The sequence below is a fragment of the Tachyglossus aculeatus genome, chromosome 14, assembly GCF_015852505.1.
Source record: "Tachyglossus aculeatus isolate mTacAcu1 chromosome 14, mTacAcu1.pri, whole genome shotgun sequence".
Taxonomy (NCBI): Eukaryota; Metazoa; Chordata; class Mammalia; order Monotremata; family Tachyglossidae; genus Tachyglossus; species Tachyglossus aculeatus.
This window is the reverse complement of record NC_052079.1, coordinates 37814513-37836062: the sequence shown is the minus strand read 5'-3', so window position 1 is coordinate 37836062 and position 21550 is coordinate 37814513. Positions and strand designations below refer to the sequence as shown.

The 21550-nt window shown below is 43.0% G+C and overlaps 1 long non-coding RNA gene across 1 annotated transcript in view; it reads right to left on the bottom strand.

Annotated features, from left to right (window-relative positions):
• LOC119936513 overlaps nucleotides 1-21550 on the bottom strand; it is a 70722-nt gene that overhangs the window by 9285 nt on the left and 39887 nt on the right. The window contains exon 3 of the long non-coding RNA XR_005453789.1: nucleotides 18720-18873. This is a non-coding gene — a long non-coding RNA (uncharacterized LOC119936513). The remainder of the gene's footprint in view (nucleotides 1-18719; nucleotides 18874-21550) is intronic.

Here is a 21550-nt window from a genome sequence, read left to right as displayed (position 1 = left end):
TGGGGATTAAGGCTGTGAGCCCCACGAGGGACAACCTGATCACCTTGTAACCTCCTCAGCGCTTAGAACAGTGCTTTGCACATAGTAAGCGCTTAATAAATGCCATTATTATATATTATTTTAGGAGTGAGGGCCACCCCTCTGGATATGCGAGTCAATGAGGGAAGAAAAGCTGAATTGTAAAGCAGAAAACAACTGAGTTGTGAGTTGAGAGAGTTGGCAGATTACAAGGCTGTGACAGGAAATTTGGGGAGATTAGAGGTGAGGTATGGTTTGGAGATGACTAGATCACGTGCGTGTCCATGCTGCCAGGTGACTGAGGTGAGGTGGAGGTAATCAGCGGAGAAGAGGAGGAAAAGGAAGCCTTCTGTGACTAACCCCTTCATTTCCTCACCCTAGTCACCCTCCTGTGTTACCTATGCAATTGGCTGTGAACTCCCTAGGAACTTTGATACTCAACCCCTCAGCACTTATGCACATACTTTTATGTTCTACTATTTCCCCATCTGTGATTTATTTTAGTGTCTGTCTCCCCCTGTAGACTGTGAGCTCCATGTTGGCGGTGATCGTGTATCAACTCTGTTGCTTTGTAGTGCTTACTACAGTGTTCTGCACAGAGTAAGCACCCAATAAATACTACTGATTGAAGCAGGTGATGGGGAGCAGGGAGCTATTAAGGCTGGAAGTTAGTCCTCTTGCCATTAGCCTTGCTGTTTCATGAGAGTTCTTTTTAGTTATTAATATTGGTTTCCTTGTGGTGTCCCATCAGCCATGTAACTACTTTAAGCCCTTTTTTTCTAGAATAATCCCTGGGATGGGAACTCAGTTGCCCCTATAGGGGCACTGCTGGTAGTATGGGACAGACCCCATCACCCCCTTGCCCCCCATGAAAAAGGAATTTTTTCCATTTGAATATTCCCTTCAACATATACACTAAGCCTCCCCACCCACAGCCATTATTAGAAAAGCCTAAATTTTCTACATTTCTCAGTTTGCAGTGTCCACTAAAGGCACACACACATACAAGGGTAGGCATCCTGGCTCCGCCACATGTCGGCTGTGTGACCTTGGGCAAGTCACTTCACTTCTCTGAGCCTCAGTTACCTCATCTGTCAAATGGGGATTGGGGATGGGGATTGAGACTGTGAGCCCCACGTGGGACAACCTGATCACCTTGTATTCTCCTCCAGCGCTTAGAACAGTGCTTTGCACATAGTAAGCGCTTAACAAATGCCATTATTATTATTATTATTATTAAGAAACATCAAGACCCGAGGGTGATTCATAGGAAAGAATAAGGGCTTACCTCTTGTTAAGCCTAGGAGAGACTCAATAGAGAAGGTCTCAAGTTCTTTGCTCTAAGTTTGGCAGTCTTGGAGTACCAGAGATGCACCCCAAGTATGAAATCCAATGAAGAGGTGAACTGGAAAGGAGAAAGCTGAGCAAGACTGGAAGCTGAACTGCCATCATCCATTTGAAATCTCTCTAAGAGTAGCAAGTGCTAACAATTGCCAAGCTATCTCAATTGCTAGAATTTTCACAGCTGGCAGCAGTAGAAGGAGGTCTAGGACAGGCCAAGAGTACAGCACCTGCAGGCTAAACTCCCTGATTTGGAGAGCCCCAGGATGGAGAAGAATTCCATGACCGACCAGGGAGAGCTGTGGGTTGAAGCTCTTTCAATCCCTTGAATGGAAACTTGCAAGGAGAGCCTCCATGGACAAGTCACCCTGAATTCAAACTGCATTGATTTTCTTCTGAAGAAGACCAGAGCAAGTCTTCTCCCAAAATCAGGGCTGATGAGCTATGGCCTCCAGGTGTGCCAACTTGTATGGCTAATGGACTGAAGCGGCACCAATTGCTTTTGACTGTCCTGCTTTGCTTCAATGCTACTTTGCCTTTAGACACAGTTTTGTGAACCAACCTGGGCTCAAACGCACCCTATGGCCAGGAAGTTAGTCCTCTACTCCGACGGTTGAAGCTCGACATTCCCTGCAGCAGCTGCCCAGGGCAGCCACCTTTTAGGATCTTGCTTCACTCCTCCAGAGAATTCCGGGAGCAAGGAACACCTGAGACAATCCTGAGCTTTGGGACATATGTGTAAACATTCCCTCCCTATTGCCAACACAGAAGGTTATCTCTGGCCTTTAACTTTGGATGCTAGAAGCCTTTAATCCTGCTCTCACCCACAAATCAATTCACATTTTAACACAATGCCGCAACTGGATTCCAATTAAAAATGAACTTTGAGATGATTGCATCTTCCTCTCTCTTTTTTCAGATATGCTGCAGAAGTGTCATGTGCCTACAGTGATATGAACTTATTTCCTGTATTTCAGGATGACAGTTCAATTTGCGAGAGAGCATTCCTATTGAACTCTGATTTCTACAAAATGTCTTAGATCATGATTCTAAGCCACAGGGGTGTAATTACCATCAGTGTGGCACTTGGCAGAAGCTAGTCTAGTAGGATTATTGAGAGGAGAGGTTGCAAAAAGCTCCATGGTGCTGTTCTAAACAATCAAACAGACCCAGAAGTATTTAGTCAAATGTACAGCGAAAGAACAAGAAGAAAGCTAAAGCAAGTCCAAGTTCCTTATATACCCCTAGATATTTAGACACCAGTGTCTTCAGAAACCATTATAGATAATCAACAATTAGCAACAAACTCCCTTCTGTCCAGAACTCCCACCCCCTTCATATCTGGCAGACCACTGCTTTTCCCATCTCCAAAGCACTTCAAAAATATCATCTCCTCCAGGAGGCCTTCCCTGATTTATCTCTTATCTTCACATCCTATTTCTTTCCTCACTGCCACTTTAGCATTTCCAAATCACCTAAGCACTTGGATACTTCAACCTCACTAATGCACTTCCAATGCTATGTTTTTACTCTATAATAATGATGGTATTTGTTAAGCGTTATGTACCAAGCACTGGGGTAAATACGAGGTAATTAGGTTGTCCCACGTGGAGCTCACAGTCTTAATCCCCATTTTATAGATGAGGTAACTGAGGCACAGAGAAGTTAAGTGACTTGCCCAAAGTCACACAGCTAAATGGCAGAGCTGGGATTAGAACCCATGACTTCTGTGATTTACTCCTACCTGTAATCCATTATAGCGCCTGTCTTCCTCTCTAGACTCTAAGCTCCTGAGCTTGTCTATTATACTCTTCCAAATGCTTAGTAAAGAGCTTTTTTATGGTATTTGTTAATGAAATGATATTATTAATTTGTTATGAAACGACAAACTCTTGTACAGCTTTGTAGACCTCCAAGCTCAAAAACCTTGTTATCCCCACTCTGGGTCATATTCCTAAATAACATGGAGCCTTTTTTGTTTGGTTTTCTGCTTCTTTATCTATTTAAGAGGTAGCATGGCCAATGGGACTGGGAGTCAGGAAATCAGGTTCTAGTTCCAGTTCTGCCACTTTCATTCATTCGTTCATTCAATCGTATTTATTGAGCGCTTACTGTGTGCAGAGCACTGTACTAAGCACTTGGGAAGTCCAAGTTGGCAATATATAGAGATGGTCCCTACCCAACAGTGGGCTCACAGTCTAGAAGGGGGAGACAGACCACAAAACAAAACATATTAACATAAAATAAATAGAATAAATATGCACAAATAAAATAGAGTAATAAATATGTACAAACATATATACATATAAACAGGTGCTGTGGGGAGGGGAAGGAGGTAAGGCGGGGGGGATGGGGAGGGGACTTGCCTCCTGCACGACCTTAGGCAAGTCACTTAACTTCTCCAGACTTCAGTTTCCTCTTCTGTGAAATGGTGGTAAAATAACTGTTCTCCCACCCTCTCAGACTGTGCCCCATTTTGGGCAGGCATTTTTTCCAGGTTGGTACTCTTATTTCTACCACATTGCTTGTCACATAGTTAGTGCTTAGTAAACACCATCTTAAGACTGTGAGCCCGTTGTTGGGTAGGGACCGTCTCTATATGTCACCAACTCGTTCTTCCCAAGTGCTTAGTACGGTGCTCTGCACACACAGTAAGCGCTCAATAAATACGACTGAATGAATGAATGTACATTGTGCTACTTAGGTAGCAGAATTTGTGACAGCACTATGCTCTGTGTCTCCAATGAAAATTATGGTTATGGGTGGGGATTCTCAGGTGCAGGTTGATCTGTATAGCCTCGAATATTTTCCTACTTCCTGACAACCCATCACATTGTGCTTAATCCATGAAGCAGTTCATGATTCTCTCCATGACTCCTTGTGCATGTGTCTCTGGAGTCCCAGTGTTCAGTACCCCGCAGTTGCAGGCTCCCTGTCTCAGAGGTTTTTAATAATAATCACAGCCTGTTGAATGGGGAGAATTCCCTAGAGGATCAGAAGGGAATTCTGAAACCAGTTATCCAGTTTTTTTATCTGTTTGTTCATTTTAATGGCATTTGTTAAGCACTTACTACATGCCAAGAACTATACTAAGTGCAGTGAAAGATACAAGAGAAGCAGCGTGGCTCAGTGGAAAGAGCACGGGTTTGGGAGTCAGAGGTCATGGGTTCTAATCCCAGCTCTGCCGCTTGTCAGCTGTGTGACTTTGGGAATGTTACTTAACTTCTCTGTGGTGGAGCCAGGATTAGAACCTATGACTACAGGAGCTTGACAATGAAGCACTTGGACAGTTTGGATGGCAGTTTTTCCTACAGCGGTGATATGGGTGTGAGCATAATGACTCATCCAGGGGTTAATAGGCCTTATAAATTGTTGAGTGTTTTCATTTCACTGGGTCATGTTCATCTTACTGTCAGTTCTCTTAGGATTTTCTGATGCCTTTTCACTAAATTTTGTATCCCACAAGGCACTGAAACTTGAATTTGCATGTTTGTTGTTGCTGTTTTTTGCTAAGGGGTACAGAATTTGTGACTCACTGCTTTTTTGCTGGTATTTCAAAGTTGTACTCGTATCCTGCAGCCGTTCTATCACCATAGCCAAATAAGCAATCGTCTCTGTGATATTGATCTGGGCAACTGCCCAGAGTACAGCACGTCCAGGCTTAAAAGCTAAGGATGAAGTTGCCTACCGAACTCTTACTCAGCAAGATTTCGGTTCTCTGAAAATCCACCCTGGTTCAAGGAATTACTAGACTTTATAAAGAGTGCTGTCTTTTTGATCTAGAGCACAAGACTTCCTCCCAATCCAGAAATGGCCAGATGACAACCAAAAGCTACTGGAATAAAAACTTAGGAAGGAGAACTTTAAGGGACTAAAGACTTAGATGTTGGGCAAAATTTCTTATTTTTGGTCCTTCTGGTAACCTCGCCCCCTCCTACCTCACCTCCCTTCTGTCCTTCTCCAGCCCAGTCCGCGCCCTCTGCTCCTCTGCCGCTCACCTCCTCACTGTGCCTCGTTCTCCCCGTCCCACCGTCGACCCCTGGCCCACGTCCTTCCCCTGGCTTGGAATGCCCTCCATCCACACATCCGCCAAACTAGCTCCCTTCTTCCCTTCAAAGCCCTACTGAGAGCTCACCTCCTCCAGGAGGCCTTCCCAGACTGAGCCTCCCTTTTCCTCTCCTCCTCTCCTCCCCGCCCTACCTCCTTCCCCTCCCCACAGCACTTGTATATATTTATACATATTTATTACTCTATTTATTTTACTTGTACATATTTACTACTCTGTTTATTTTATTAATGGTGTGCATATAGCTGTAATTCTATTTATTCTGACGGTTTTGACACCTGTCTATATGTTTTGCTTTGTTGTCTGTCTCCCCCTTCTAGACTATGAGCCCGTTGTTGGATAGGGACCGTCTCTATATGTTGCTGACTTGTACTTCCCAAGCGCTTAGTACAGTGCTCTGCACAGAGTAAGCGCTCAATAAATACGATTGAATGAAAGAATGATTTTTTTATGATCTTAGAGCAATAATTACCTGGTCCTAACACAGGTCATTTATACTAATCCTTCCATATGAATATTTTAAGGGTTTCTTATGTTTTAAAATATGAACATTCATTCAATCGCTCAATCATATTCACTGAGCACTACTGTGTGCAAAGTACTGTACTAAGTACTTGGGAGAATACAATATAATAATAGACACATTCCCTGCCCACAATGAGCTCACAGTCTAGAGGAAGAACACATTTTCTTTTTGTAACTACATTATTTTTCTAATCCAAAATCTAATAATAAAAATGGTATCAGTTAAGTGCCTTCTGGATGTCAAAGCACTATGATAAACATTAGGGTTGATACAATAAAATCGGATGATACACAGTCTCTATTTTATCTGCGACTCACAGTCTAAGAGGAAAAGGAATATCTTTTCCCCATTTTACAGATAAGAAAACTGAACACACAGCAATACATCCACTCTGCTCTATATCTCAGCTCCTACAGTCATACATTAGTTGGAATTTCTTTACGTGAATCAGAGGGTTCAGAGATATGGCAGTTCCTAATTTCATCTATAGAGTTTTGAAATGTTCTCCTGGAATACATTAGATTTTTCTAAGAAATATTCTGTATCGGAGAATACTGATTGATCTCTAAACTGTAACAGTTTCCTTCCATGCCTCTATTAATTCTTTCTAGACATAGCCTAATCTCAGAAATATTGTTAATCACTGAAGAGAAGATGAAATGTCATTCACTTTGATTACTTCCCCCTTGATATGCATCACATTACTCTCTCCTGAACCCTGACCATCCTTTTAATAAGGATGTGTAAAGTCTCCCAAGTGACATGCATAATTCTAATCACCCTGCCGTGTTCTTAATTACAGTAACCTTCTGATGCAGCTGAGAGCGCATGATGAAGCAGAAAATGAATCTAAAACACCCCCCCTCCAAAAAACATGAACCAGGAATATTCAATCATTCTCCATCTCCCTTACTTTTCATTCAGAGAGTTCAAATATACTTAAAATGTACCGAGGGAATGGAGAGAAGCTAATTGAAATAGAGGTTATCAGGTTTTAGTGGGAAAGGATGGCCAATATCCTCCAATACTGAGAAGTCTTTCCATTAAAGCCATTAACCTAATAAGGGGTCAGGTTGAGAGCCAATGCTGGACATTGCTGCAATCTTACTCAATTGCTTACTCATTTATCAGACCAAACAAAATCCCTTCCTTCAAGGTTATTTGGGTTCTTTTGAGACTCCTCAGTGGTCTGGAGGCAAAATGAAAAAAAAAAAAATGTTTTTGCCCTTCCATATTTCCCACCAGGAAGTTCCTGAAGGAATAAAGTCTATCTTGTCCACTTAGGGCTAACATTATCCTTCTCAGAACAAGAATCCTGAAAGATGGCCTCATCTTCTGAAAGTTGATTTTAAGGTTTAAAATCTCCTCATCCATCTTCTATCTCCATACACTATGAAGGGAAATTAACTTTACTACACGCACAGCCAGATAATGAGGTCAAACTATCCGTGGTGGAGATTTCAAGAAAACACAAAGGACTACCATCAAGGAGAAAGAGAGCAAAATGCCAGAAGAATCAAATCCAGTAATAATAACGATGGCATTTGTTAAGTGCTTACTTTGTGCAAAGCACTGTTCTAAGCGCTAGGGAGGACACAAGGTGATCAGGTTGTCCCATGTGGGGCTCACAGTCTTCATCCCCATTTTAAAGATGAGGGAACTGAGCCACAGAGAAGTTAAGTACTACTACTACTACTAATAATAATACTGGCATTTATTAAGCGCTTACTATGTGCAAAGCACTGTTCTAAGCTCTGGGGAGGTTACAAAGTGATCAGGTTGTCCCACGGGGGGCTCACCGTCTCCATTTTACAGATGAGGTAACTGAGGCTCAGAGAAGTTAAGTGACTTGCCCAAAGTCACACAGCTGACAATTGGCGGAGCCGGAATTTGAACCCATGACCTTTGACTCCCAAGCCCGTGCTCTTTCCATTGAGCCACGCTGCTTCTACCAACCACGAGATGAGAGCCAACAAAACAGCGTTATTAGTAAATGTTAGCTGTTTGTGTGCATATTCATTCATTCAATTCATTCATTCAATCGTATTTATTGAGCGCTTACTGTTTGCAGAGCACTGTACTAAGAGCTTGGGAAGTAACTGTATTTATTGAGTGCTTACTGTATGCAGAGCATACATAAGAGGACCAAAGTTAACTTGGACAGAATACGGTCTCCGAGTTGTACAACTGCCTTTTGGGGAGCAGCATGGCCTGATGGAAGGAGCCCAAGCCTGAAAGTCAGAGTACTTGGGTTCTATTCCTGGCTCTGCCAGTTGCCTGCTGTGCGATCTTGGGCAAGTCATTTCATTTCTCTGGGCCTCTATTTTCTCATTTGTAAAATAGGGATTCAATGCCCGTTCCCCCTGCAGACTGTGAGCCCCATGGGGGAAAGGGACCGTGTCTAACTTAACCTGTATCTTTCCCACCACTAAGAACAGTGATTGACATATTTAACAAAACAATCATCATCATCATAATCATCATCATAATAACAATAATAATCAATCCTGGGGTGGTATAAGTACAGTCCTGCCCATAGGGGAGGAAATGGCACTTGATCTCTTGATGTCCCTGAGGTCCTAAGATCACATCTCTCCAAGAGGCCTTCCCCAATTGAGCCTTCTTTTTCCAGTTTGCTCTCCCTTCTGTGACACCGATGCACTTCAGACTGTGATCTTTGGACATTTGAAGCAGTGTGGCTCAGTGGAAAAGAGCACAGGCTTTGGAGTCAGAGGTCATGGGTTCAAATCCCAGCTCTGCCAATTGTCAGCTGTGTGACTTTGGGCAAGCCACTTAATCAATCAATCGTATTTATTGAGCGCTTACTGTGTGCAGAGCACTGTACTAAGCGCTTGGGAAGTACAAGTTGGCAACATATAGAGACAGTCCCTACCCAACAGTGGGCTCACAGTCTAGACTTCTCTGGGCCTCAGTTCCCTCATCTGTAAAATGGGGATTAAGACTGTGAGCCCCCCATGGGACAACCTGAATACCTTATACCTCCCCAGCACTTAGAACAGTGCTTTGCACATAGTAAGTGCTTAATAAATGCCATTATTATTATTATTATTTGATACTAGCCCCACCCCCAAACCCACAGCACTTATGCACATATCTCTAAATTATATATTATAAATTACTAATGTAGTAATATTAATATCTGTCCCCCCTCTAGACTGTAAGCTCATTATGGGCAGGTAATGTGTCTGCTAATTCTGTTGTACTGTACTCTCCTAAGCACCAGGTACAATGCTCTGCACATAGTAAGCGCTCAGTAAATACCACTGTTTGAATGATTGACTTGCCAGTCCTAAGGTGTTGCAATTCATTATTTATTGGGTATCAGGAGATCATCTCAAAGAGGAATCTATCTAACCATCAATCAATCAATCAATCAATATCTATTACTCCCCCTTTCTCTAAATTAGATGTGGTTGGGTTTTTTCCTGTGAAATCCAGGAGGCCTGAGGCCAAAATTGTCTAGTTTAAGGAGATCTGGACATTACCTTTTAGGGAAAGAAACTGAGAAAATGAGCAGTCAGAAACTGTGTTCTCTTAGGGATTTGGGGAGAGATGAATGAAGATCAAATTGGCAAGTAGAATGAAAGAAAGCAGCGAGGAGACAGAAGAGGGAGTTAAATGTCTCTTCATGGGGATTTTTATGTTCCTGTGTTTGAAACAATGTAGTTGAATGGATTGAAGTCTTCTGTTCAGACTTGGCACTAATTAATTACAAGCTGCTCCTGCATTTCCATAGTAGATTTCAAAAATGAAAATAGAATAAGCCACAAAACACATTCACTGCTTAAAATGACCTATGAAAATACCCAAACATAATGCTTCTTCTTGTCTCATTTTATCATGAAATCCATGCTCATGTTTCTGCAAGCACTTGTGGCAGTAATCTGTTTGCATTTTAATCATACCAGTCTATAACTATCTAAAAATAAATGAGCTTTTCTTCTTTAACTTTGAAAAGCACTTCTTAAAGGCTAGGCTTGAAATAATTTGAAGTGAAGAGGTTATATCACAGGTCAGTGATTATGATGATAGTAAAAATGATAATAATAATAATAATGATAATAATATTTAAGCACTTACTATAGGCCAAGCACTGTGCTAAGCCCCGGGGTAGATACGATACCATCAGATCAGACCCTGGACTGACTCAGCCAGGGCTCACAGTCTGCCTAAGAGGGAGGGAGAAGAGTTACTTAATCCCCATTTAACAGATGAGGAAACCGAGGTGCGGATAATTTAAGTGACTTGTCCAAGGTCACACAGCAGTCGAATGGCTCACCTGGCAGTCAAGTATAAATGAATTATCTATTAATATTAATGTCTGCCTCCCCCCTCTAGACTTTAAATGATGATAATGATGAAGATGATAGCATTTATTAAGCGCTTACTATGTACAAAGCACTGTTCTAAGCGCTGGGGAGGTTACAAGGTGATCAGGTTGTCCCACAAGGGGCTCACAGTCTTAATCCCCATTTTACAAATGAGGTGACTGAGGCTTAGAGAAGTTAAGTGACTTGCCCAAAGTCACACAGCTGGCAATTGGCGGACCCTGGATTCAAACCCACGACCTCTGATTCCAAAGCCCGTGCTATTTCCACTGAGCCACACTGCTATGGGCAGGGAACATGTCTACCGACTCTATTGTATTTTACTCTCCCAAACGTTTAGTACAGTGCTCTGCAGAGAGTAAGTGTTCAATAAATACCACTGATGATGATGATGATGTGGCAGCGCCAGGATTAGAACCCAAATCCTCTATCTCCCAGGTCGGTGATTCATTCATTCATTCAATCGTATTTATTGAGCGCTTACTGGGTGCAGAGCACTGTACTAAGTGCTTGGGAAGTACAAGTTGGCAACATATAGAGACGGTCCCTACCCAACAGCGGGCTCACAGGCTAGAAGATCTTTGTACTAGGCTGCACTTCTTCCACATTGAGGATACTGGGGACAAATGTTTCAAAAACAGACAAACACCCCCATTGCCTCCAGAGGTTACTCCATCCTGCTTCTTGGGTTCCTGACAGAAGCCAACGGTGCTGCCCTGATGGCAGTAAGATGGAGCACAGAGGGTTGCAGAGGTGAAGACCCTGGCTTGGCTCGCAGTGATCTGATTAACAACTGTGTGGAGTTTAATGCCCAAGCATGGACACACATATTTCTTAAAATCCCACAATTTGAGAATGACTTGGATTCTGTTGGGTTCTTGTTCCTCCTTTACCTCTTGAGGGTCTCATATCTTGGTTTTGAGAAAAACATATTTGGGTAAGGTTTAGATTCTGTTGGTCTTTTTGGCTGACTCTTGGCACTGTGACTTGTTACCCCCTGACTGTGAATTTCTGGGTATAATTCTCCAGGTGGTGATGGGATTCAGAGGGGCCCAAGTCAGAATGTGAGATCTTTAGGGTTCGTCCATCAGAATGAAAGGGGCCGAGAAGTAAGCAAGTGCTGGGGACCACTGACTTTGCAGGAGGACCAACAGGAACTTCCCTGCATGTCCTGAATGGCAGTTTTTGCTGAACGCCTCAATTATTCCTTTTATTTTCTTCCGGGTCCTTCCCCTTCTAATCTGTTTCATCCCCCTCAAAACGATTTGCATTCGATTTCCTCTAACCCAACTGCTGTTTGAAAACTGACCATAACACTGCATCAGTAATCACTTCCAACAAAACTCACCGCACACACAATTAAGTAGGAAATGCACAGAAATGCTGTACTTATCCTAAACGATGAGTGGGGAAACCATTGTTGGGATATTTTGCTACAATTTTTCTTTTAAAAACTCCATTTTTTTTATACATGCCATACATCTATGAGTCTCTTTAAATTTGGAAAGTACTTGGAAGCAAGGACCACATTTTTCTCTGGATAGTTTAGGGCAACAGTGCTCAGCTCCATGACTCTTCAATCAATCAATCAATTGTATTTACTGAGCGCTTACTGTGTGCAGAGCACTGTACTAAGCGCTTGGGAAGTACAAGTTGGCTTCACAAAGCCAGAGGCCAGTTTCATAGGAAGTAGTTCTCAGTGCCTTTGGGTTTGGGTCTGAATCTATGTACTTTGAAAAGCCAAAGGTCCAGAAAGAGATAGGAAGTGCTGACAGCCAGTAAAAACGTGGCCTTATGGAAAGAGGGCATGGGACTTCGGAGTCAGAGGATCTGGGTTCAATCCCAGCTCTGCCCCTTTCATGCTGTGTGACTTTGGGCAGGTCACTTAACGTCTCCCTACCTCAATTTCCTTATCTGTAAACTGTACATTAAATATCTGTCCTCCCTCCTACTTAGTCTGTGAGCCCCATGGAGGACAGGGACTGTGTCCATCTTGACTACCCCAGCACTTACTATAGTGCTTGGCACATAGTAAATACTTAACAAATATGACGATTATTATGAAGAGAGCAGAGGAACTGAGGTGAGAGAGGCTTAATAGTTATACAGAGTTAAATTTCCAAAGCAAGATACTCAACCTTCAGCAGGTAAAGGAGAAACAAAAACCTGACATCACCTGTCATTGTATTTATTTTGTTAATGATGTGCATCTAGCTTTACTTCTATTTATTCTGATGACTTGACACCTGTCCACATGTTTTATTTTGTTGTCTGTCTTCCCCTTCTAGACTGTGAGCCCGTTGTTGGGTAGGGACCGTCTCTTTATGTTGCCAACTTGTCCTTCCCAAGCGCTTAGTACAGTGCTCTGCACACAGTAAGTGCTCAATAAATACAACTGAATGAATGAATGAATGAATTCTGAGAATATTTTCACAGGGTAGGAATCTGGCGTCGAGTTTTCATGCAACAGATTTATTTTAGAATGCCCCATGTCCTTTAAATGTATAATGATATTACTGTTATTTTCAAATAGGACTGCACCAATTTGGCAGAAGATACCAAATATTTTGTTTCCTGTTGTTTTCAGATGGCCCAGTTTATTCCTTCTCACTGGTCACAGCTGGATTTAGAAGAAAATGGATTCTGGCTATTCAATCTTGGTATTCCTTTGTAATCTCTTCTTTATTAACTTACCTCAGCAGTTGAAAAGGTTGGAAAAACAATAATAAAACACTGCAAGGTTATTCCAAACATAAAAGGTATATGCTGAGGAAAATAATAATAAAAAATATTGGAAAACTAGATTTTTCTGACTGCTCCTGGTCTTCTGACTTGAAGTTGAATTAACAGCATTTGCTGAGTGCTTACTATTTGCATAGCACTGTACTTGGGAAAGTACAACAGCGTTGGTAAACACAATATCTGCCCACAGGGAGTTTACAGTCTACAGGTGGACCCAGATATTGAAATAGATTACGGATAGAGGAAATAGTAGAGTAAGTATAGGGTCAGCATTCATGGCCTAGTGGAAAGAGCACAATCCTGGGAGTCAGAGGATGTGGGTTCTAATCCTAGCTCCACCACTTTTCTGCTGTGTGACCCTGGACAAATAACTGAACTTCTCAATGCCTCAGCTAACTCATCTGTAAAATTGGGATCAAGACTGTGAGCCCCACGTGGAACAACCCGATTACCTTGTATCTACCCCAGTGCTTAGAACATTGCCTAGTACATAGTAAGTGCTTAATACCACTGTTATTATTATTATTATTAGCACTCAAATACCACTGATGAATTGGTTGATTGATTGTTTGTGTAGGTATACAAAGTACTTGGGCAAAACATACACACCCTCTTGTTTCCTTGCCTCTGGCAGGATTCCCAGCTGAGTAGCAGAAGGAATTTGGAGATGGAATAGTGCTGATGGAAATGGAGCCCTGCTCCCTTGCTAATATGAACCAACCAGTAGTTCTCCCGTGCATCATTTGAGTTGGAGGTTGAGGTGCCACGCTCCCGTGAAGCTAGACTGTGAGCTTTTTGTGTGCCTGCTTACTCTATTGAACTCTCCCAAGCGCTTAGTATGGTTCACTGTGTTGTGTGAGTGCTCAATAAATACCACTGATTGATTGATTTAGCCTATTTCAAGGGCCACCTTTGACACCCCCACAGCAAGACTTTGTCGCTGCTTAAGCTAAAAATGCTCCAGGAAATAGCACCATGCTGCCCTCCGATGCCACCACAGGCACGGTCCAGGCCCGCCCAAAACGTCCTCTTCCTAGGAGAGAAAGAATCTGGGGTTTTTTGTTTTGCTTTTAATGGTGTTTGTTAAGCGTGTACTACATTTCAAACACTGTTCTAACCACCGGGGTAGGAACAAAGTACTTAGGTCAGAGATGGTCCTTGCCCCGCATGGGGCTCACAGTCTAAGCAGGAGGGAGAACAGGCAGCCCCGCTTTACAGTTAAGGAAAATGAGGCAGAGAGAAGTTAAGTGACTTGCCCAAGATCATATAGCAAGCAACTGGCAGAACCAGGATTAGAACCCAAGCCCATGCTCTATCCACTAGACCATGGCACTTTTTGTCCTTGGCTAACTGGTCAAGCAGGGTCTGTTCTACTTCTAATTTGGGGCACCTTGGGAGTCAGACTGTGGATGACTTGTGGAGGGAACTCTTTAATAAGTATCAGAGCTCCCTTGGGAACATAACCCAGCCTCAACAGCTGGGGAGGAGGAAGGATGGCTGAGGTGAACCAGAGAGAAAAGGATGATGTATCTGCTTCTCTTTCCACTCTTTCTCCCTCTCTCCCCTCCCCTAGTCTGACTCTGCCTCCAGGAAGGCACCCTCCTGCCTCACTTCAAGTGACCAGATTCTAGTTATCGTCTCAGAGGAGAAGGAGAGAGGGGGCCTTGAGAGGAAATGGAAAGACGGGGTAAAGTTGGAATAGGAGGGGTGAGAAGGAAGCATGGATTTGAGGTGGAAGAAGACCCAGGGTGTATCTTGCAGCTCTGCTCTGCTTCTTGATACCTCCTTTCCAGCATGGTGGCCGGAGCCGAAAGGGAGACCTCTGTGACCTCCAGTTGCGGCAGCAATTAATTTATAACCAGCAGCAAAGAGGGGACACCGGACTGTGGCAGCCAGCAAATTTCCCAAGGACACCAGACTGTGGCAGCCAGCAAATGGCCCCTTGGGGCATTGGGAGGCAAGAGCTATGCATGTCCCACTCATAAGCTTCTTAGCTAATCCCAGCCTTCAATTTCCCCATCGGAGCTCAAAATAGCAGCACATTGCCTTTTTACATATGTGCGCATGCACGTGCACATACACACACACGTGCACATATATTACTATGCATACATTAATACATTCCCCTCCACTAGGCACTTGCGATAAATGTCAAGGAATAGACAGTCCATGCCTCAAGGTTCTCACTCTTGGTTTGAGAACAGCAATGCCAAGGCCCCTGTGAACGGCATTCCACATTAAATCTCTACCATTATCAGTGGACTTCCAAGCTACAGATAACAAGGGTGATGTATTCTACGGAAAGCTACATAAAGGTCTTAAGGTAATTTCTTGCAATACCCGAAAAGCAAGGAAGGGGGAAGTAATTTAAATGTTTGGTCTTCTTAATTTTTGGTATAGATTACGATTTAAACAGAAAAGACTGCTGAAACACATCATCTTTCAATGTGGCTGACATCTGTCTCTCCATTTTTCCTTTTCTAAGTGTTTTCATTTGTTTCCCATTCTCTCTCAGCCTCTTCTCATATGGCACCGTATTTTCATCCCCTACGGTATTTTTGGCTTTATATATCCCTGGATCCTATCATTACATGACTTCTTGAAGCCACAGAGAACACTCTTGTCGTTTTCTTTTCCCAGGAGATAAAAAGAGATTTGTCAACCACTTCTTTGAAGATAACATAAGGATACAGTTGGTATTTTTCAGTAATGAATTCCACGTGCCTGTGTTCGCATTAGGTCTAATAATTCTTTTAATGGCATTTGTTAAGCGCTTGTTTGCCAGGTACTAAGCACAGGGGTAGGTTCAAGCTAAGCAGGTTGGACACAATCCACGTCCCACTTTGCACTCACAGTCTTAGTTCCCATTTTACAGATGAGGTAACCGAGACACAGAAAAGTTAAGTGATTTGCCCAAGGTCACAGAGCAGACAATAGTAATAATAATAATTGTGGTATATGTCAAGTGCTTACTGTGTATCAGGCACTGTACTAAGCACTGGGGTGGATACAAGCAAATTGGGTTGGATACAGTTTCTGCCCCACAATCAATCAATCGTATTTATTGAGTGCTTACTGTGTGCAGAGCACTGTACTAAGCGCTTAGGAAGTACAAGCTGGCAACATATAGAGATGGTCCCTACCCAACAACGGGCTCACAGTCTACCCATCCTTTCAACCTTGTGGGGCCCGGGATTGTACCCAGGACAATAAGCACTGAGAGGATGACCTCGGAGTTCCTCTGAGCTCTTCCGATTTTTGCACTCCAGAATTCGGATTGCATTTTAACAACAGAGTGATGCTGCTGCCCACGATCCCCAGTCCCAATTTCCTTGCCCTTGGTCGGAGCAGTTATCGCTATTTTGCATATGCACAATTTGATTTGCCTCCGGAAGGGTATTACCCTGCACTTAGCCTGATTAAACTTCATTCTGATGGGTTTTGACAACCTGGATGTAACCGAGGTCATTTTAAATTCTAATCCTGTTCTCCGTGGTTCCAGTCTCTTCTCCTGGCTTGGTGTCCTCTAAAACCTTGAGCATCTTTTCCATCATCATTCGAGTCACTTAAGAAAATGTGTAAACGCTTTGGGTTCAGGACCGAAAACACACTGGATATCGGTGTCTAAATGACAGTTGGATCATCCGAAACCACAGCGGTAAATGAAAGCAGTCTGTTCTGCCTCCTTCCTTCCAGTAGATTATTGCTTGGCTCCCAGTCTATCTTGTCCTCCTCTATCAGTTTCTGATCTCTACTCCTCCGCCTCTCTTAGTCAATGGCCTGTTTTAATTAGAACAGTTATGCAAATAAGCATAGGCCCATATGCCCAGGGCCTAAAAGAAATCACGTTGCCAGCAAGAAAAACATTTTAATTAAAATTGTAAAATGTAACCCATAGCGTAATTAATGAATTCCTTTAGGCTGCCGGTGCATCATTCCTAGGGCACTTGTAAACAGGGAAGAACTTGGGAAAATTTTGCACTCAAGTACCAATTTTTGCTCACCTAAAGGTTTTTGAATTTAGAAACCAGCTTAACATCTGGTATTATTCATTCATTCATTCGATTGTATTTACTATAATAATAATGGTATTAAGCACTTACTATGTGCAAAGCACTGTTCTAAGCACTGGGGGGGATACAAGGTGATCAGGTGCTCCCACTTGGGGCTCACAGTCTTAATCCCCATTTTCCAGATGAGGTAACTGAGGCACAGAGAAGTTAAGTGGCTTGACCAAAGTCACAGAGCTGACAAGTGGTGGAGCAGGGATTCGAACCCATGACCTCTGACTCCCAAGCCCAAGCTCTTTCCACTGAGCCACATTGCTTCCGTTGAGCGCTTACTGTGTGCAGAGCACTGTACTAAGCGCTTGGGAAGTACAAATCAGCAACATATATTATGAATGAACTAATTAAGGAGTAGGGAAGTATTTTTTTTAAGTCATAAAATCGGGATCAAAAGACGTAGGTGTGAGATCAGTCTACATAGGCCAGTTTTTTTTAATGGTATTTGTTAAGTGTTTATTATGTGTCAGGCACTGGTCTAAGTGCTGGGGTAGACAGAAGTTAAGCGGGTTGGCGCCAAATGGGACTCATAGTCTTAATCCCATTTTACAGATGAGGGAACTGATGCCCAGAGAATCAATCAATCACTCGTATTTATTGAGCGCTTACTGTGTGCAGAGCACTGTACTAAGTGCTTGGGAAGTGCAAGTTGGCAGCATATAGAGACAGTTCCTACCCAACAGTGGGCTCACAGTCTAGAAGGGGGAGACAGAGAACAAAACCAAACATATTAACAAAATAAAATAAATAGAATAGATACGTACCAGTAAAATAAATACATAAATAAATAGAGTAATAAATATGTACAAACATACAGCAGACAGGTGGCAAAGCCAGGATTAGAACCCACGTCCTTCGGACTCCCAGGCCTGGTTCTATCTACTAGGCCACATTGATTTCCTCAGACCAGCCCCAGGCCACCCCTTGGCCATGATGCCAGGATCCCCAAGGCTGTTCCTGCCTCTGCCCCTGCTCTTCTGCTGTCCTCTCCCAATCTGCTGCCTCCACTAACTCACTCTGCCCACGTGCTCAGTCAAGCCAAAGGGACACAAAGGTGAGGAGCCCGCTCAGTGCCCCATCTCGTCTAATTTCTGCCCATCTTGCCTGTTAATGCCAACGCAGTCCCCATCCCTGGACTGACATATTGCATAAAACAAATATACTTTGCTATGAGGCCCCAAATTTCCTTGAAATAAAGTGCGACACACACGTGAGGAAAAGGCAAGAAAGCAACTAAATTCAGACTCCTATCTGCCATGTTTTCCCCAATTATATTCCGTGTTACCAAGCTTAAAACCTCCTTAGGAAAGGCAACGCAGCTGAACCCCACACAAACGCACAGGAAGCCCCTCCTTTTTTTTCCCCCTACCCCTCCACTCATCCCAGGTCTCTGACAGGGCAGGAGAGTTTCCAAGCGGAATTGAAAGGATTCAAATTTGGATCTTTCTCAACTCTTAATCCTCCCCCTCAATCAAAGCCTACCTGCCGGCCTCTCCTGAGTCCCGTCACTACCATCCCTCCCCACGGAGCCCCTCCTCCTCACTGAAAAGGAAACATCGACGACTTCGCCCACGTGGGTGCTTAAACTACCGATTGCTGATGGTGAGACTCACCTTAATGTAGCCATCTCCTTCAGGCTGTGTTTCCTGCTGAAGCAATGCTCACTCTGGAGAGTTAGAGAAGTTCCAATTGTGGTTCCTGTTGACTCCAAGCAGATTTCAGGTCTGGCTGCTATTCGAATTCTCTTCCAGGCACAGCAGCCGCCTTCTAAAAAAAAATACCAAAAAGCAACATTAGATGAGAAGGAGGAGAATTCTGTGCTATCTCACATTTCCTGGCCCCTAGGATGTCTCTGCTTGAATGGCACAGCAGCACCTCAATCTTAACACGTCCAACCAATCAATCAATTGTATTTATTGAGCCCTTACTGAGCGTGGAGCACGGTACTAATCACTTAGTAAAGTACAATATAACGGAGTTGGTAGACACGTTCCCTGCGCACAATGAGCTTACAGTCTGGAAGAGGAGATGGACATTAATATAAATAAGGAAATTAGGAATAAAGGGTACAAATCCAAGAAGAAGGATAGCACAGAAAGGAGTGGGAGAAAAGGAGGTGAGGGCTTAGTTGGGGAAGGCCTCTTGGAGTGCTTTTAATGGAATTTTGAACGTGGAGAGAGTGATCGTCTGTCGGATATGAAGGAGGAGGGATTTCCAGGCCAGAGGCACATCGTGGTGGGCAAGGGGTCGGCAGTGAGATAGGGGTACCGTGAGTAGGTTGGCATTAGAGGAGTAAAGTCTGTTGGGTTGTAGTGGGAGATCAAAATGGTAAAATAGGAGGGGACAAGGTGATTGAATACTTTACAGCCGACGGTAAGAAGCCTCTGTTTGAGGCGGCGGTTGGATGTGCAACCACTGGGGGTTCTTGAGGAATAAGAATAATAATAATGGCATTTATTTAGCACTTACTATGTGCAAAGCACTGTTCTAAGCCCTGGGGGGGGAGGGATACAAGGTTATCAGGTTGTCCCACGTGGGGCTCACAGTCTTCATCCCCATTTTCCAGATGAGGTAACTGAGGCCCAGAGAAGTTGAGTGACTTGCCCAAAGTCACACACAGCTGACAAGTGGTGGAGCCGGGATTTGAACCCCCGACCTCTGACTCCAAAACCCGTGCACTGAGCCACGCTGCTTCTCTAAGCAGAATCCAAAACTGAACTCATCTTCCCTCCCAAATCTCCTTCACTTAATTTTCTCCTAACAGTTGACACCACCACCATCCTCCCTGTCTCTGAAGACTATAACTGTGGCATTACCTTTCACTCCTCCTTCTCAACTTCCATATTCAGTCTGTCACCAAATCTCATTGATGTAGTCTCCATAATCTTTTTTAAAATCCATCCCTTCTTTTCTATCCAAGAAGCCACCACACTTGTGAAAGCCCACCATGACTATCGCATCCGCCTCCTCAATGGTTTCTGTGAGCCCACTGTTGCGTAGGGACTGTCTCTATATGTTGCCAACTTGTACTTCACAAGTGCTTAGTACAGTGCTCTGCACACAGTAAGTGCTCAATAAATACGATTGATTGATTGATTAATAATAATTTTGGTATTTGTTAAGCGCTTACTATGTGCCAAGCACTATTCTAAACACTGGGGGAGATACAAGGTAATCAAGTTGTCCCACATGGGGCTTGGTAAATAGTAAATGCTTAACAAGTACAATGATGATGATTATTACCTGAAAATTATTTTAGTATCTGCCTCCCCCATTAATGAATTAATCAATCACTCAATCAGTGGCATTTCCTGAGCATTTACTTTGTACCTAGCTGGAGGAGTACAATATAACAGAGTTGGCAGACATGTTCCCTGACTACAAGGGGCTAATACTGTTAGACTGTAAGCTCCTAGGAATCATGTCTACTCACTCAGTTGTACTCTCACACCGGTTTAGTACACTGATTTGCACACAGGAAATATTATTGATTGATTAGTTAGAAGAAAATTTTCTATCTGAGAAAACTCAAATCACTATCAAAAACTTCCAACGGCTTTTCTATTCTTCTCTTTATCAATGGTTTTCATTTCTAATCTTTGTGACTACCTGCAAAAGTATAACAAAAGAGCTTTTCTCAGAACAAACCAGCATGATTAAAAGTAAGAAAACTCTAAATGCCAATCCAGCAGAGATGTCAAGGCTTTGGATCTCATTTTTCTAGATTGACAAAGGAAAAAGAAAGGATTCAGCTCTTCGTGGCTGTTACAACTACAAGGAGCTGGGTTGAGCAGAAAACTGAAAATAATTCATTCAGTTGTATTTATTGGGCATTTATTTTTGTGCAGAGCACTCTACTAAGTGCTTAAATAATCAGAACAGTACATCTAAAGCTAATTGAGCCACCACTCAAGAAGGCACAGACACTGACATGCCAATTTATATTTTGTCACCTTTCTCCCCTTGCCAGAAAAATACACCATTAGGGTTTTCGATAACGCTCAGATGTGAGAATGCAAATAAGTGACTGGAATTACCCCCATAACCTTCAAAATGAGCACTTCCTGAAGACACAGATGGAGGGCAATGAACCTCTATTGATGAACAAACACAAAACACCAGGAACCACAGTGTTGTAAAAGTTGAAATAATATTCAGCAAAGCTCAAATTAAGGTGCACATCTTTCCTTTGTTAAAATGTGTAGGTACATTTCTCCATCCATTCCACTTTAAGAACCGATACCACTGGGCTCCAACACAAATAACATTCATTCATTCATTCAATCGCATTTATTGAGCGCTTACTGTGTGCAGAGCACTGTACGAAGAGCTTGGGAAGTACAAGTTGACAGTCTCTTGGCGTTTAAGCAATCCTCTATCTAACCTAACACATTAATGTTCAGCTGGGGCAGCTTTCTTCCCAGTAGACTTGCCAAAGGTGTGC